This window comes from Lissotriton helveticus, chromosome 2_1, assembly GCF_964261635.1.
Source record: "Lissotriton helveticus chromosome 2_1, aLisHel1.1, whole genome shotgun sequence".
NCBI classification, from domain to species: Eukaryota; Metazoa; Chordata; class Amphibia; order Caudata; family Salamandridae; genus Lissotriton; species Lissotriton helveticus.
Window position 1 is genome coordinate 1157608430 of NC_136059.1, and position 15808 is coordinate 1157624237.

Sequence of the window (15808 nt, forward strand, 5' to 3'; positions counted from 1 at the left end):
TCATGAGAACATTAATATACATTTGTTGCAAACCTAGGAAGCTCCTGGTTGCATTCAGAAAAGACAATGGTCCTTAAGAAAAGTGACCTAATGGAACTTTTGAAATGTGGGTGACATGTCACTTGTCACTCTCAGCCAATGGGACGTCGAAGATTTCTGAAAACTTTCCTTTGCGTAGTTTAGCTAGCATAGAAAGGTATAAAAAGTCATGCCCCTAGGAATGGGCTGGCTGCTGCTTTCTGACTTTCCGATGAGGGTGAAGTGCTGTCGGACATTGCGTGGAGCACGTAAGAATCCTCAAAGAACTTTTCTTTAATTTCTATCTATTTAGCTCACTTAGGGACTTAGGTTTTAGAAATGCTAAACTTTAAATATTCACTTTGATTTTGATTCACTTGCTTAAATTGTATTTTTCTCATATTTCTTTACAATCATGCTTGCTTCAATGCTAATAAATAACTTTTATAAAACTATCAATTAAAATACCATAATTTAGTAAATAAAATCTTACTTTTGACAAACAAGCTGGTCTTGGTTATTCAGAAGTGTAGGTTACTATTAGCTAGATCACGTCGCCAATGGTGGTTGTTTAAATGGTTAAAATTTATTCTAATGACAATATTCTTTCCGCAGATGTATAAAATTGTATATAGTTTGTAGATAATGTGTATATAGATTTAATCTGACCACCTGATTCAGTAGGCCCAAAATATGTCAGGTTTATAAATGGGTCCATAATTTAGTATATAATTTTGTTTATAGGTTATGAAATTGGGTAGCGTTGTTTATGATATATTTTCTATAGGCCGCTGGATCAATAACACGGCCAAAACCTTTGGTAGAGTTATCTACGACCAGTTGGTCGTATGGGCAGCTGATAATGACATACTCTCCCCTTTTCAATTTGGGTTTGACCCAAATTAGGAACAAACGAACAATGTTTAAATCTGGCGTTGTCTATCGCCAAATATACTAAGGTTAAGCGATCCCCCATATATTTGGCCTTCATGGATTTATCCACCGCCTTTGATTCAGTGAACAGAACCAAACTCTGGTTGATGTTGCTTAATCAAAGCATGGATCTCCCCCGGTCAACTTTTTATATTGTTTACACTCTGACCTCACCGCACGGATTCGTTTAACTTCACTTGAGGGACTGTCTTCCAAATTCTCTTTAAGGAGTGGGGTAAGGCAGGGATGCATATTGATACTGTTAATATTTATTTTATATATTAATGGTTTAACAGCTCACCTAGCCTCCTTCCACACTGACATACCCAGAATAGCAGGCTGCCCTGTTCCCGGTCTGTTATACGCGGACGACCCCGGTTTGTTGGCCCTCACCTCAAAAGCCCTGTGACACCAGGTGGACCGTGTTGCTTCTTTCATGCACAATTAGATCCTTAGCACTAATTATTACAAATCGCATATTATGTCTTGTGGCCCAGGCAAACTAAGTTCTAACAAAATGAGTATTAACTGCCATGTTTTGGCATCGTCAAGTCCTTTTGTTACCTCTGACTAAATTTTAGTTCCTCTGGGTCATGGAATCCCCACTGTGCTCAGGTCTGTTCCAAGTTAAGTAAATGCACAGGGACAGTAAGTAACCTAATCAGACAGCAAATTAGAGGGACTATGATCCCTCCTTTGAAAGTGTTTAATTCCCAATGCATTGGCATGGCCACACATGGAGCGGGAGTTTGGGGTTTCAGCAAATGCTGCTCTATTCAGGCAGAGGAAAATTGCTTCCTCCGCAGGTTATTAAGTGCACCCCCATCTACCCCCACCCTCATACTGCAGTTGGAGCTAAACCAGGGTTTTATTGAGGATGCAATCCAGATGGCGCCGCTCTTATTATGGGTTAGCATCTGGTTGAATCCAGCCGCTAAACTTTGTAAGGACATCATCTCTGACTGTATGAAGTTGGATAACGTTTCCACCATATGTTGGTTGAGCTATTTACGAGAAACTTTTGGCTCCCTTGGCATACCCTGGCGGTACGCCGAACCTAATCCTGTCCCTAACAACGCCAAGTCCGAGGTGAAAATATTATTCAAGGCTCATCGAGCAAAAATGTGGTTGAAATCCGAGCTATCCTAACCCCTGGTGCTGCAATATTACAGTCTTTTTTATAGTATTGAGCCTCCGCTGTGTTTGGCCCCGGAGTTGACCAGATGGGAGCGATCTATACTTTTTCGCTTTCGAGCCGGCGCAATCTATTGGTCCTTATCTTTTAAACATTATTCAGAATCAGAGGGAAGTAAGGTCTCTCTGTGCCCGTGTGACAACAATACTGGCCAATCTTTGTTGCACTTTATGGTTTTCTTCAATTTGCACAGATTAGCACTTCAACACTTTCTAATTCCCCTATTAAGGAGGTTAGGTCTATGTCACTGCAGTCCTGCACTCAACCATTTACAATCTATCAGTTCCCCCAAAAGTCTGTGCCTTCTTGAAAGCTGCACTCAGAACCAGATAAACTATGCTGGATTAATCCGACAGAATCTTTTATGGGCTGTTTGGTAAAGTACACCGATCTGGGTAGGTGCGCGGGGTTTTCTTATTAACAGGGGTAGAAGGAGCGCATGGCGGACCCTTTTGAGGTCTTTGACCTCTCTCCATTCCCCTTTCTTTGCTCTTGGTGCTATAACCGTGTTCTCACCCCTTAGTCCATAACAGTGCACTTTATTCACAATACGTTTTTATATCCCAGGTTCCCTTTTAATTTTCTGATGCCTGATGTATTTTGTGTGCAATATTTCTATGTAATTATATGGTCTCAATTTTATGCCACCCTGGTCACTTGACGCACAGCTATTGTGTTTTGTTTCGTACACTGTATGTCCCTTTCTAGTATTTTTTATATTCTGTACATAGGAATCATCATAAATTGTAAAGTGCAATTACAGCTATGTGCAATATGTTTATCTACTTTTATGGTCTTTTTATTCACAAGACAGAATAAAGATTTTGATGATGATGATGAAGTTGCAAGTGTGAAAATGCCACTTTTAGAGAGTTACAACCAAAAAGGGTGCTCCAGTGCGCACTCCTCTTTCGCACTGCGTAACGGGGCAAAAAATCCTTTAAGGTACACCACTTCATCTCAAATTATCCATTTTATCACTGTATGCCAATAATTTTATCAAACCTAATTTCATCCATTTTCCTGTGTATTTAATCACTCCAGAGACAGCATGATTGCACCAGAATGCTTTATTCGACAGTTTCAAATGCCTCCTGCTGCCCATACAGGCTTTTTACAGTGGCACGTGAGTTCAACCATATTTCAACGCAGACTCTTTCAATTACCAAATGCATTTCGAGTCATTACGGCTCTTCTTCAGGTGTCACTGTAACAGATGAAACAAGCATTGGCATAGCCAATAGGTCTCGCTTTTGGGACCTTATAAGTGTTTAGCTATGCAACAGTAGATGTTGTTGCACCAAGGATATTGTGCTGGATAATTAAACACCTATAAGGACCCAAAGACGAGACCTATTGGCTATCCCAATGCTTGTTTACGTTTTAAAAATAAAAGGCATTGTTATTTGCAATGTCAATAGGTCAAACTTGTGTAAATGTGAGAGCTATTGAATTGCAAATTCTTGTTTTTAAGGAGTTCGATGAGGAAAGAAGGCTTAGCCAGCAATACATGAGTGTGTCCTAACAATAGCCATATACGAGTGCATACAAAGCGTGCGCACAAAGAGGTGGTTACAGGTACAAAACAACTAGATTTCCTAGTATTTTAATTGCGCTGTGTAAATCCATCTGAAAATGGCGACAAAAACCAAGAGGCTGCAACGCAAATTAATAAAAATAGAGAACTTAAAGTGCTTGTTACCAGCTGGAGAAGGAGTTTGAGCTTCCACCTTGTTGTAGATTTTGTCCGTCAGTTTCTCTTTCCAGCTTGTGAAAGGAGTCCTTGGCAGGTATTTTCTAAAGGAATGTTGACTCAAAAGGAGTATTAGTCTTGAAAACTGACACTTTGTTCCAACTATATTCACTGTTGTTTCCTGAAAGCTGCCCTTGAGTGATTGAATCAGCTAGGAGCGACCAGAGACATGCGGCCGGTAGGTGGCGCTGTTATATGCAACTTGAAATCGCCCACTAGGAATGCAACTTAAAACTTACAAACAAAACCAAACAAAAAAACGTGATCGCAAAAGTGAAAGGCAAGCGACTGCGCTGCCATTAGTAACATGATCCAAGGGAAGAATGCAGAGGCCACAATGCATGCCCCTGCTCGCTCCCGAGACCCAAACGCCATGGGAGGGGACATTTCAACAAAAGGTGGGACAAACACACGCCTTCGGCCATTTGCGTGCTTTCTTTTTAGAAAGGCACACGCTATGGCCAAAGAAATATGTGGGAGTCAACTAAATCCCATGGAGAAGTCTGTGGTAAGTTTGGAGTGCTTTCAAGAAGCCTCCCCATAGGGCAGCGCATGCACTGTGCTAGGCTCGACCTAAAAATGAACAAAAATAATCTAAAACAGTTGTACATTTCGAATGACTTGGGTGAACAGCCACATACAAAGTCTGAAATGTGCAAAGAGATTGGATATATCGCAAAATAAGCCACATTACAATTAATATCGGGTTATTAAAAAATGCACTCAGTGCATTATCTTTCAATAGAAATATCCAATATTATCATATATTTAGCATACTACAGCTATGCTATATTTTTTCCACAGATTGAAGTGCTCTAGGCACTCTGCTTCAGGAATGTGGGGGTGGGGTGGAGAGTCATAGTAAATGAACGTCTTGCCACGTTATTGCTTTCTTGACCTTGCAGCACTACTGGCTGGGTTGTAGTCCTTTAAGATGGTTGTGTTTGAACTACATCCTGAGCGAACTACAAAGGAATTCGATGCCAGTTGAAGGATGAAAGATGCCTGACATTTTGTCTCAGTGAAGATGATAACAGCCTTTGTCAATATATACAATCAATCAATCAATCAATCATGATACTTGTATAGCGCGCTACTCACCTGGAAGGGTCTCAAGGCGCTGGGGGAGAGGGGTCCGTTACTGTTCGAAAAGCCAGGTCTTGAGTTGCTTCCTGAAGGAGAGATGGTCCTGGGTTCGCCGAAGGTGGATGGGGAGGGGGTTCCATGTCTTGTCTGCCAGGTAGGAGAAGGATCTTCCTCTGGCGGTGACTCTGCGGATGCGTGGAACGGCGGCGAGGGCGTGGCTGGTCGATTGTAGCTGGCGGGTGGGCGTGCAGAAGGTCAGAAAAGTGCTTTTGTTCAGCGATTTCAGATTCATACTAGTCGAATTTCCCAGTTTGTTTGTGTATTTTATACGGCACGGACTTCGCCCAGTAGGGTTTTAAAGCGCTGTACATAGGAGGGTGTGAAAACTACAGGCAGAAGTCGGCCATGTTGCCTGGAGACTTAACAACGTAAATCTTTCTAACAATGCAACATTTGTTAGGGGAGCACATAGCATTTTGGCTCAGCGGTAATCGAGAAATTGCAGAGGATTGCAGTACAAATGAACAACAATCAAGTAGTTGTGCATTAACTAATATACATAAGACCAGAGGCGCAACTTGGGCACATTGCGGGGGCGGGAGGGGGGGGGTGTAAGAAAAAATGCCGGGGGCGCTAATTCTCCCAGCAATAGGCCGAATGGGGATGGAGGGGCTATAGGAAGGCGTAAAAACAAAACATAGCCTCATTAACAGGCAAATGGTCTTAAAGACCGGTGAAGTACTTGGGTGCGGCTGTGTGTGTGCCCGGGAAGCTTACTCAGCCCTGGGCTGCCACACGACAGGAGGGGGTGGCTGAAGCCCTTTGAGCCCAATGGGCGTTTACAAATAACCAGCGTACAAGCACAACAGATGTGTATGACGACAGAGTAAAACAACACTTGCATAAGGCACCATTAGTCAAAAGCGTACTCAGAGGATAAAAGGTAACCTTAAGAGACAGGTAGTTTGAAATCGTCTAAGGGCACCGTGCACTACCAACAATCGGGTGTGAGGCGAATATTTGAATAAATCAATACAACATATTCTTCACTATAGAAAGTATTGTGCAGGACCAGCATCCTGGTGGACGGTCACAGTTTAGCTCTCAAGAAAGCAAGCCCCTTGGCTTCGATCTCCCATGAAGATTAGCTCCACTGAATGTGTCCCTTCCAATTTCCCAGTAAGACTTAGGGAAGGCGAAGCCAGGCCAGCCCCCTGCACCAGAGAGTCAATCAAAGTGATAAGGATTATAGGTAAGTAGGCAGACAGCTCTGACAGTGGAAGCAGTGACTCAAGATCAATTAAAGTGACAAGCCTATCTTTAAACAGCATCGCTTAATGACGCTTAATAGAGTGGCATTCTCTATGGAAATAAGAGTCTTAGCATGAAGCATATTCCGAGCCTCTGAACAGTAATCTGAAGCCATCAAAGGCCCGGGACAGAAGCCTGTCCCCTTCTCAGCTGTGACTCCTCTGTCAGATTCAAGGATTTGAAAGATGACTAATGTCTCAGCTGTCACTTTAGGAAATCACAACGTGAGGGGCGTGGAGGCAAATTTTTATCGAATCACTCGTCGCTCTTTCATGAAAATTTACAATTATTTTACCTACAGTGTTTAATAAAGGTGCACACAGCACACACTTCAAATTGTATGAAATGTAAATATTGAATAAAAAAAAAGTGAGCTTGTTGAGCTCGGTGGCTCTCAAGCCGTCGCTGAGCAGCCTTCCCTCCAGTGCATTAAATGCTGTACATCATTAAACACAATGCACAGCATGTCGACTCAGTGAACAGAGAGATTGAAATGTCTTGAGCGTTCTGGGACAATGTCAGTGTCACTGCTGGGAATGCAGCGTGTATTGTAAGGCGCAGGGAATCATGTTCTGGCTTCAAGCCCCTGGCGAGCTTTCAGCTCCTAAAGTGCCTTTCGACGCTGCTACAAATGGGTGGGACTAGTGGGAAGGAGTACGGACTCAAGACAGTGACTAAAAACGGGAAATGTATTTGGAGTGAAAATCGATGAAACTGTATAATTTTCCTGCACGCGAGGTAAACACGTTTGCTCTTTAGCTTACATCTAAAAAAATATGAAATTAGAATTCCCCCGCGTTGTTTAATGGAACCGGATATGGATATCATGTTTATGAATTTGAAAAACAGTATCTGTTTGACTGGTTTATCGATTTGCGGAAGAGAAAGAACATGAGTCATGAGAGAGAAGGAAAAGCTGTATGAGAGAAAGTGTATGAAAGAAAAAACAGAAATAAAGATAGAAAGAAGAATAAAGAAGCAAAAAGTTTAACAGGGAAAAGGAGAGAGTGGCACAAGACACAGAAAATTGAATTGAACAAGCATTGGCCGCGCGGCCATGAAAGTAACGCGGCCGTAAAAGCGAAATTGATCGTGCTCGCAGAGGAGAGGTGAGGCGAGGGCGCGCTTGGCCGAGCGAGAGGAAAGCCATATGGTGCCTCTGCTCGTGCCTGTGCGCGTAACCGCATGCAGAATGCCACACAAAGAGCTGTGGTGGGACTTTTAAAAGCCCTAACTAAATGTCTTGCAGTGCATTCGCTGGCTCAGGCGAGACCTAAAAAAAAGCTCAACTGACTGCGCAAAACAACGTAATTCTGTGCCGTGTAATACTTATATGCCCCAATGCCTCTACCCTTATTAACCATACCCATCGTGCACTCAACTCAATAAACATCCCTTCCCCATTTTCGTCCTCAACACCTTCAAACAATTATATATATAAACAATACTCATCTGATATAAAAAAACGACACTAAAACTGATGTTTAAAAACGCATATCCAGCCCTCTACACTTCCTTGCAACCCCTCTATCCATTGTGAATCTCCCGTGTTTCTCAAACACCTCAACCCCACCTTCCTTTCAAACCTGCAGTCCACATGCCCCGGAAAAGCTCAGCAATTTACCTCTTGAAAACCACGACCGTCAGCCTGACCTCCTTGTGCTTCCCTTCATGTTCTCCAGTCCATAAACACTCTCCCTGCTCTGTCCGTTATATAAAATGTGCTTTCCCTGGTGTACACAATCACTCCTGCTGATTTGCTGATTGATAATAACCCCGTGACCTAATTATCCTATGAATATGCTTCGGTGTGAAAACATGTAAAACAAACTATAAGTCCCACAATGCACTCCCCCCACCTATCAGAAACCCAGAACTAAACCAAATCACACACCCATAACCCCTCAGTAAACCCGCATCTATCAGACTATAAACATCCAAATTCCAGAAAATAAAGTATTAACAGATACCAAATACAAAATACAATCCACTCACCAGTAATTGCATACTCAAAACTCCTGAATTAGTAAAACAAAATTAAATTAAAATGTGTGTTAGTAAAGAAACCGCTCAAGCACAGAGTTCAGCTGCCACTATAATCAAATGTTATTCAGTTCAGATGGGTTTTTACATCCATTAAATCCTCTCAAAGTCTTTCGTTTTTCCACTGCCTCCAGAGTGATGAATTCTATGTCTTTGTCATAAACTTAATCCAGCTACAAAACTCAATGGGGTGCAAACCTCACGTTGGGATGATGCATTGCATTGCAAGTAACAAGTCAGTACTCCAATGCACTCCTTCCCTTCATTTTCTGACCATTTTAAATGAAATAATGTGTTCATATCATGCGTGCGAACAGTGCTGTGAATCGTCCCGATCACAGCTCCTATCAAGATACAACCAAAAAGGGTGCTCAGTGCACACCCATTGTAGTGTAGTTCCTATATTCCCAATAGGCTCTGCGCATTGGAATACTATATCCTGCAGCTTAGACGTAGGACTTAAGTCGACTCGGTCGAAAAGTTATCGAAGTTGATAAAGTAGCCAGAAGCAATTCTGTCAATTGTTGGGATTGCATCAGGATTACTTGAAATCACTGGAGCTGTTTCTTGTTTCGCCATGTTTGTATAGTCAGATGTCACATCATTGTAGACAGGCGTGTCTTGACGAACTGTTATTTGGGTTTCCAGAGGTACAAGTTCCATGGCTTTGTTGCATAGTCCTTCTTTTCTTACTGCAGGTTTATCAAAAGTGATAAGTCTTTCAGTTTTAACCTCTTGGATTGTAGCAAGATTTGGTCGTCTGCTACTTTTCGGGAGTCCACTGGGCCTACTACTTATTATCGGCCACATGATTGTGGTTTGACCAGGTCGATGGACACAACTCTGTTCTCCCTTTTACCAGCAAGGGGCGGTAGTACTACAGATCTTGTTCCGTGGATGGCCAAGACAGGTACTTCTTTTCTGTAAGAAGGCCCAAATTCCTTCTTTACCGCGATTCTCTCCCTGACTAGATCCCCAATCTTTGGAATCCAGACAGGCCTTGCTGGGACAGGTGGTTTTTCTTCAGTGGGCGTTTGCTTCTGTATTGTATTACTTAGACTTCTTCTTGTTTCATTTAAGTCCTGTAAAACAGTCAAACGATCTGTGACATCAAAGGGTTTTTGTTCCACCACTGAAGTCTGACAATCGAGGTCTTCGATTATCATTCTAGCATCAAACATTAGTTCATACGGAGTGACTCCACCCAGAGAATTTCTTGGCAGATTGTTAAGACTACATTGGACACTTATTAGATGTTTGACCCACCCATCACCCGAACCTAATACCTTAGCTTTTATGGATTGCTTTATGTCACGTTTTTTTCTTTCCACTACCGCATTACCCTCAGGATGGAAGGGACTAGAATACCGCAATGCAAAGCCCAAGCTAGCCATGGCCTCCTTGTAAGCTCCAGAGCTAAAAGCAGGACCCTGGTCAGAATGTAGCGTGCAAATTGCGTATGTGCCGATAAAGACTCGCAAATCCTTTATAACAGTTCTGGCGTCAGCCGAGCGCTGGCGCCATATCCAAATAAATTTTGTCCTAGTAGTTGTGGGACTGCATTCGTCCATTATGACGTTTGCAGGTAGACAGTCTAATGCTATCTAGTAATGGTATCTGAACTGGGCTGGCTACTCTGTAGTCAGGTATCTTTTGGCTTTCGTTACTGCGATTTCTGTTGCAGTTAGGGCAATATATTGCGAAATTGTACACATCAACTCCCAGTCCCGGCCACCAGTACATCTTTTCTAATTCTATTAAAGATTTCAAGATCTCTTGATGTCTCAGACCCTCTCCCATATGTGCTTCGTGTACCAAAGAAGCTCTCCGATTCCTGTTTGGAATTACTCTGTCCCCCACTCCAGGGATTTGAGCAAAAGGAATGGAGTTTGCATCAATTATGTATGTATTTGTGAGTGGATACTTTAGAGGTAACGCTGCATAGCTGCCTTCCATTGAGGTTTTTACTGCTAGTAACGTTTCATCATTTATTACTCTTTTCGAGCGAGTGTTTGTAGCTACGGAAGCCGTTTGCACAGCTGCCTTCGCGGCTTCATCAGCCAATGAATTTCCTGCAACGTGAACGCCATCACGTTGATGACTCAGTGTATGAATCACGTGAGTTTTTTGTAGTTCTTTCTGTAAAAGAACTACTTTTTCCCAAAGCGTTTTATGCTTAATTGTGCCACCTTTTGAATTTTTTAAACCGTTTTGAACCCAGTTCTGCAAGTGTTTGTTGTAAGATTCAACGCAGAAATACGAATCGCACACTATTAGTGTGGGGAATTCGCGATCGGTATTTTCAAGCGCCATCTTGAAAGCCTGTAGTTCAGCTCGCTGAGCTGTACAGTCTCCGAGTGATTGAGTTTTAGTGACCATAGGTCTGAATTTACCTTCGCGCCAACGACCTTTAACGATCGCGCATGCAGCACTATAGGCTTGTTTACCCCCAATTGCGGGCTGTGCTGATCGTCTGTATATATTATACAGCCGTAATGTTCTAGAGGTAGAATTTCGGTCGGCAGAGGACATTCGTATTCGTATTGTAGGAATTCTTGTGTCTTCAAATACGGGTCAGAAACGTATTCAACGTCTGTTGCAGCAAGAGAGTTAACTCATTGTATCCATCTCGGATGTAAAGCTTTAGCATTTGGAATGCTTGCTTTCGTCACTGCCTCTAAGGCAGGTACAGGTGTAACGATCATTATGCGTTTACCCTGCGCGAGAGCTCTCTCTTTTGCTACTGCAGTTTGAAACACTGTCAGAATTTTTTCTGTTGAAGTGAATTTCATTTCAGCTTGTGTGTACAAGTGTGATTTGTATGCAATTGGTACCTTTTTACCTTCATTAAAGGTCAGGTATGTGAATCCGCATTTCCCTGGGATGACACGGATCACGAGATTGCGCGCATTGTTGCGTGTATCTAATTGTGTTTTGCTAACATGTCTGTTTGTACTGAACTCAAAATTTCTGTATGTTTCTGAGTCCAATTGGTTGGTTTCAAATCAGGTTTGATTAGTTCGTAGAGAGGTTTAACCCTTTCTGCGTAATTTAGAACATAAGTTCTTCCAAAATTCGGGAAACCTAGAATTGACTGTAAGTTTTTCAGCATCTTTGGAGGTTGAAGCAGCGCACATTTCTCAAGAAAGATTGCTGCCAGGCTTTTGCCTTCACTTAACAACTCGTATCCTAAGAATAGGATGTTGAGGTGGGCAATTTGTGATTTCTTAAAATTGAATTTATACCCTTCAGAAGCGAACCCAAGTATTATGGTGTTCACTCTTTTCAAGTGCACGTCCAAATCATCGTCTGTGAGATATATGTCATCGACATAAGATAAGGCCTCATCATCGTACATTTGTAGTATTTCTGTTACTCTGGCTGAAAATAACCCTGGACTATTCTTGAATCCCTGGGGGAGTCGGCAAAATTGTCGCTGTGTCCCCAAGATTGAGAAAGCGGTCAAGTGCCTACTTTTTGGTGCAATGTTTTGACAGAAAAACCCATTTGAAATGTCTAATGTGGTTTTATATTTTTTGCGCACAATGTTATTCATCAATGCTGCACTATGTGAATTTTGTACTGCGAATGTTTTGCAACATGAGTTTAGGTGTCGGTAATCTAAAACTAGACAATATGAATTGTCTGGCTTGGAGACAGGAAACAAAGGATTGTTCATAGATGACGTGCATGTTTCAATCACCCCTTGATATTCAAGTTGATCCAAGATCTCCCTGACTTGTTTTTTAGCTTCTTGCTTGACTGGATACTGCCTCTGAGCAGTAGGTTGAGTTTTTAACGGGATTTTATGGTGAGGAGAATCCTCATCCCATCCTACGTGATTTTTATATAATGCTGGAGCTTGGGCCACAGCCCATTTCCTGGCATCTGTATATTTTTTCTATGAATTGGAATGTGATTTGAGAAGGCTTGCATAATTATCTCTTCGACGTGTGGGCACTCCCTAACAACTGCAGGTGGCCAGTCTCTTTCAGCTCGAAGTATGTCATAACCCTTGGAAAGCTTGTCCCAAAAGAGAGCTTTTATTTTTCTAGTTATGTCCCCCTCCATCCGGAGTGTTACTTCATATAACTTGTGGGGTACACTAACCCTGGTGTCGGCAGTTTCAACTTGAATGCATTCATTCAAGTCCACTGTCTCCAGATGATCCTTCAGGATCTTACGAACTATGGTTACTTCTGCTGCGCTGTCTAGCATTGTCTGAGCCCATTCCCCGTGTCCTTAGAATCCTCGGCATGTCTGATCTTTACACTTGCTACCTTCTTCTTGGTGAATTGAGTTTTCTTATTTTTGGAACGTACTGTTCGTCTTTGGACTTCACGCATTCTTCTTTCTATTCTGACCGACCTCTTCTTTCTGATTTCTGCGGTGAAGTCTGAAAGGTACGAGAGGAACGTGTATCATTATCTTGATATCTATCAGGTTTTCTTAAAGTATCCCTATTTCTGAGGTTGTACCTCTTTTCAGAGGGCTCCCGTTGGGGAGAGCTACCTCCTCGTTGAGGAGATCTTCCTCTGGACTGGGAATGCTTCTCTCTAGGAAGCGTTTGTTTAGAGTTCTCCCACTTCTTTTTAGGAGTAGTGAGATTATTTTTTATGAAAGTTTTTTCAGGATTCTCTGTTAGTTGTGGTTTTAGTGGCTTCCCATCCAAACTATCTCTACCTAGTTCTTCATAGGATTCTTCAATAATTCTTGCAAGCTCATATGGTTGCTCAGTAATATGTTTCTTTTAATTTATGGCGGATTGCCACTGATGCTGCTTCACCTTAAATGTTGGCTAATAGTATAGCCGAGACCTGTTTGAAATCTCTCAGTAATTTCATACCTAGATTTAAAGCCGGTCTGGACCGTATTCATTTTGAATCTGTCTTAGAACGTCTGGTATTACCGCCAAGGACGGAACACCATGTGTTTTAGTGTAGATTGAAGCAAAGACTGTGCCCCAAGTGTCACAATCCTCTACGTGTGGTGCAATCCCCATAGGTAAACAGATTGTCAGAATCCTGTATTTCTCATGAGGCGTACTATAAGGAAATACTGCCTCTATTTTAGTAATTTTTTATGCTAACCAGAACGGAATTTGTTCTCGTTTTGCTGGTAGTTTACCAATGACTGATTGTATAGTCTGTGGTGTGATTTTATTTGTGTTCCCCTGGTGAGGGGTGTGCTGTGGAATTCTTACAGCTGGTTGGACAGTTAATGTCCGCATGACATATTGAACCAATTGTCTATGTATTTTAATTAACTATTTTAGCTGAGCTAACAGTTCTGCATCTGACATCCTTTCAATGTCTGGATGTGGAGTATAGCTGGCTAGTACCGGCCATGTAGCTCCTGATCTACGTGGAGGACCGAGCCTGGTAATGTGATTTTGATGTTTTAGGGCACCTTTAAACCAGAGCTGGTGCTCTTGGTAAGTTAATGGAATTTCAACGTCCTCGAAAGGACCGTATTCCGCTGGAGGTTCCTCTGCTTTGTAGTGGTGGAACTCACGTGTTCCCACATTAGCTGCTGGAAGCTGAATCCATGAATAGAATACCTCTGTCTGCCGATACTCATGTGCCTCTATGACAAAGATTACCCTGCCACCCTTTGATGATACCCCATTATTTATGACTCTGTAAGTTATACTTTTCCTTCCATTTACTGGGAGCAGTATAGCATCCGTGTCATTTTCTAAGATAGCAGCATCATCTAAAGCCGCTTGAGCTGCTGCTGCAGCTCTCTCTATTTCGGTATCACTATCCGACATTTTAGTTGGCTGAGAGTTTGCAGAAAAAGTTTCAAGGAAACAAAGATTAGGTGCACAATATTTTGGAACACTGTATCCTTCACCGTTGAACAAACCAAAAAACTAATACATAGGATTTTTCGTCCTACTCAGTTTTAGCGGATGTTAGCCTTTCACCCACTCCAGACGTCTTTAGGAGTTTTTTACGCGAAAAAAGGGGTCTTTGTGAAAAGTACGACTGAGTTACTCTAGTATCTAGCGTTAAATTATCGTCTTACCAAACGTTGGGCGCCATGTAGTGTAGTTCCTATATTCCCAATAGGCTCTGCACATTTGAATAATATATCCTGCAGCTTAGACGTAGGACTTAAGTCGACTAGGTCTCTGCTGAATATATTAGACTTAATTGTGAGTGCCAGCTAGCTCAGAGGTCACTAGAAACTTTCTCGAAAGTACAAGAAGGGATTAGTCTCTGACAACCATATAACATGACAACTTTGTTTACCCAGAATGAAACGTATCTCTAGAGTCGCGGAAACAATAGACGGCTATTTCACTCAGTCAGATGTTCATGCTTCGTTTTACCAGAGTTGCTTAGAAATAGAGAGACGGGCGTTTTCAATAAAAGTATTTATTGAGCAGTCTTATTTCTTAAACATAAGAAATGCACTGCTACAATTGAAATGCTAGTTAAGAAGTACAATGCATATAGTACGAATAGTATTATAAAATAGTACTGTAAGAGCATGATATGGTTTCTAAGCCATAAACATAGAATACATAAAATGCATAAAATACATACAGTGATAAAATAGTGGCTAAAAGTACTCAACTGGTGCTTCTAAAATACGCCTACCCCGGTGTACCTAACCTAAGTCTAGTACGAGGGAGGAGTAGGTGTGGTGTAGCTTAAGTCTAGTAATTTTCTGCCAAGAATCTGTTCCAAGAATTCTCTAAGGGTCTAATCAACTCCGTACCTTGGTTTTAGAATGATAGAGGTCTTGTATCTCTCTCTCAGGACTCGATCTCCCAGAAACCCGCAAGGGTAGCCTGTAAACACCGGAGCTGGATTTCTCGGCAAGAGAAAAGACAGCGTCTTCTCAGTGCGTCAGTTGGAGGGTCGGCTTCCTTCGGCACTTGCAGCAGCAGGGCGTCGGGCAAGTAGTTAGTCTATCTGCTCCTAAACCACCGTGTGTTCGCCTGGGCAAATGTAGGCATATTTATACTTTGAAGGTGCCGAGTTTGACGTAAGATTGGACATAATATCGTCACTAGGGCCTCAGTTTCTTGAAAACTCCAGGAGTTCTTGGATAAATTAGTATTCAAGCAGGGGGAAGTTCCTGACTGATGAAAGTTGGCTTTTCCAAGAAATCGTTGTGGATTCTCGGAGTTTAGTGGAAGTAGCCATGCCGTATTTGGGTTGTACAGGCTAAGACTAAATAAGGCAATGATTCCTATGCCTATATAAGGATTGGGTGAATTATACCTATATATGGGCATGAATCGGGAAAATTACACTAGGGTCCTAGATTCCCACATAACACCATATTTCGCACTGTGTAACAGGGAAAACTATTCCTTAAAGGTACACCCCTTCATCTCAAATTATCCATTTTATCACTGTATGCCAAATAATTGTTTCAATCCTTATTTAATCCATTTTCCTGTGTATTTAATCACTCCAGAGACAGCATGATTGCACTAGAATGCTTTATCC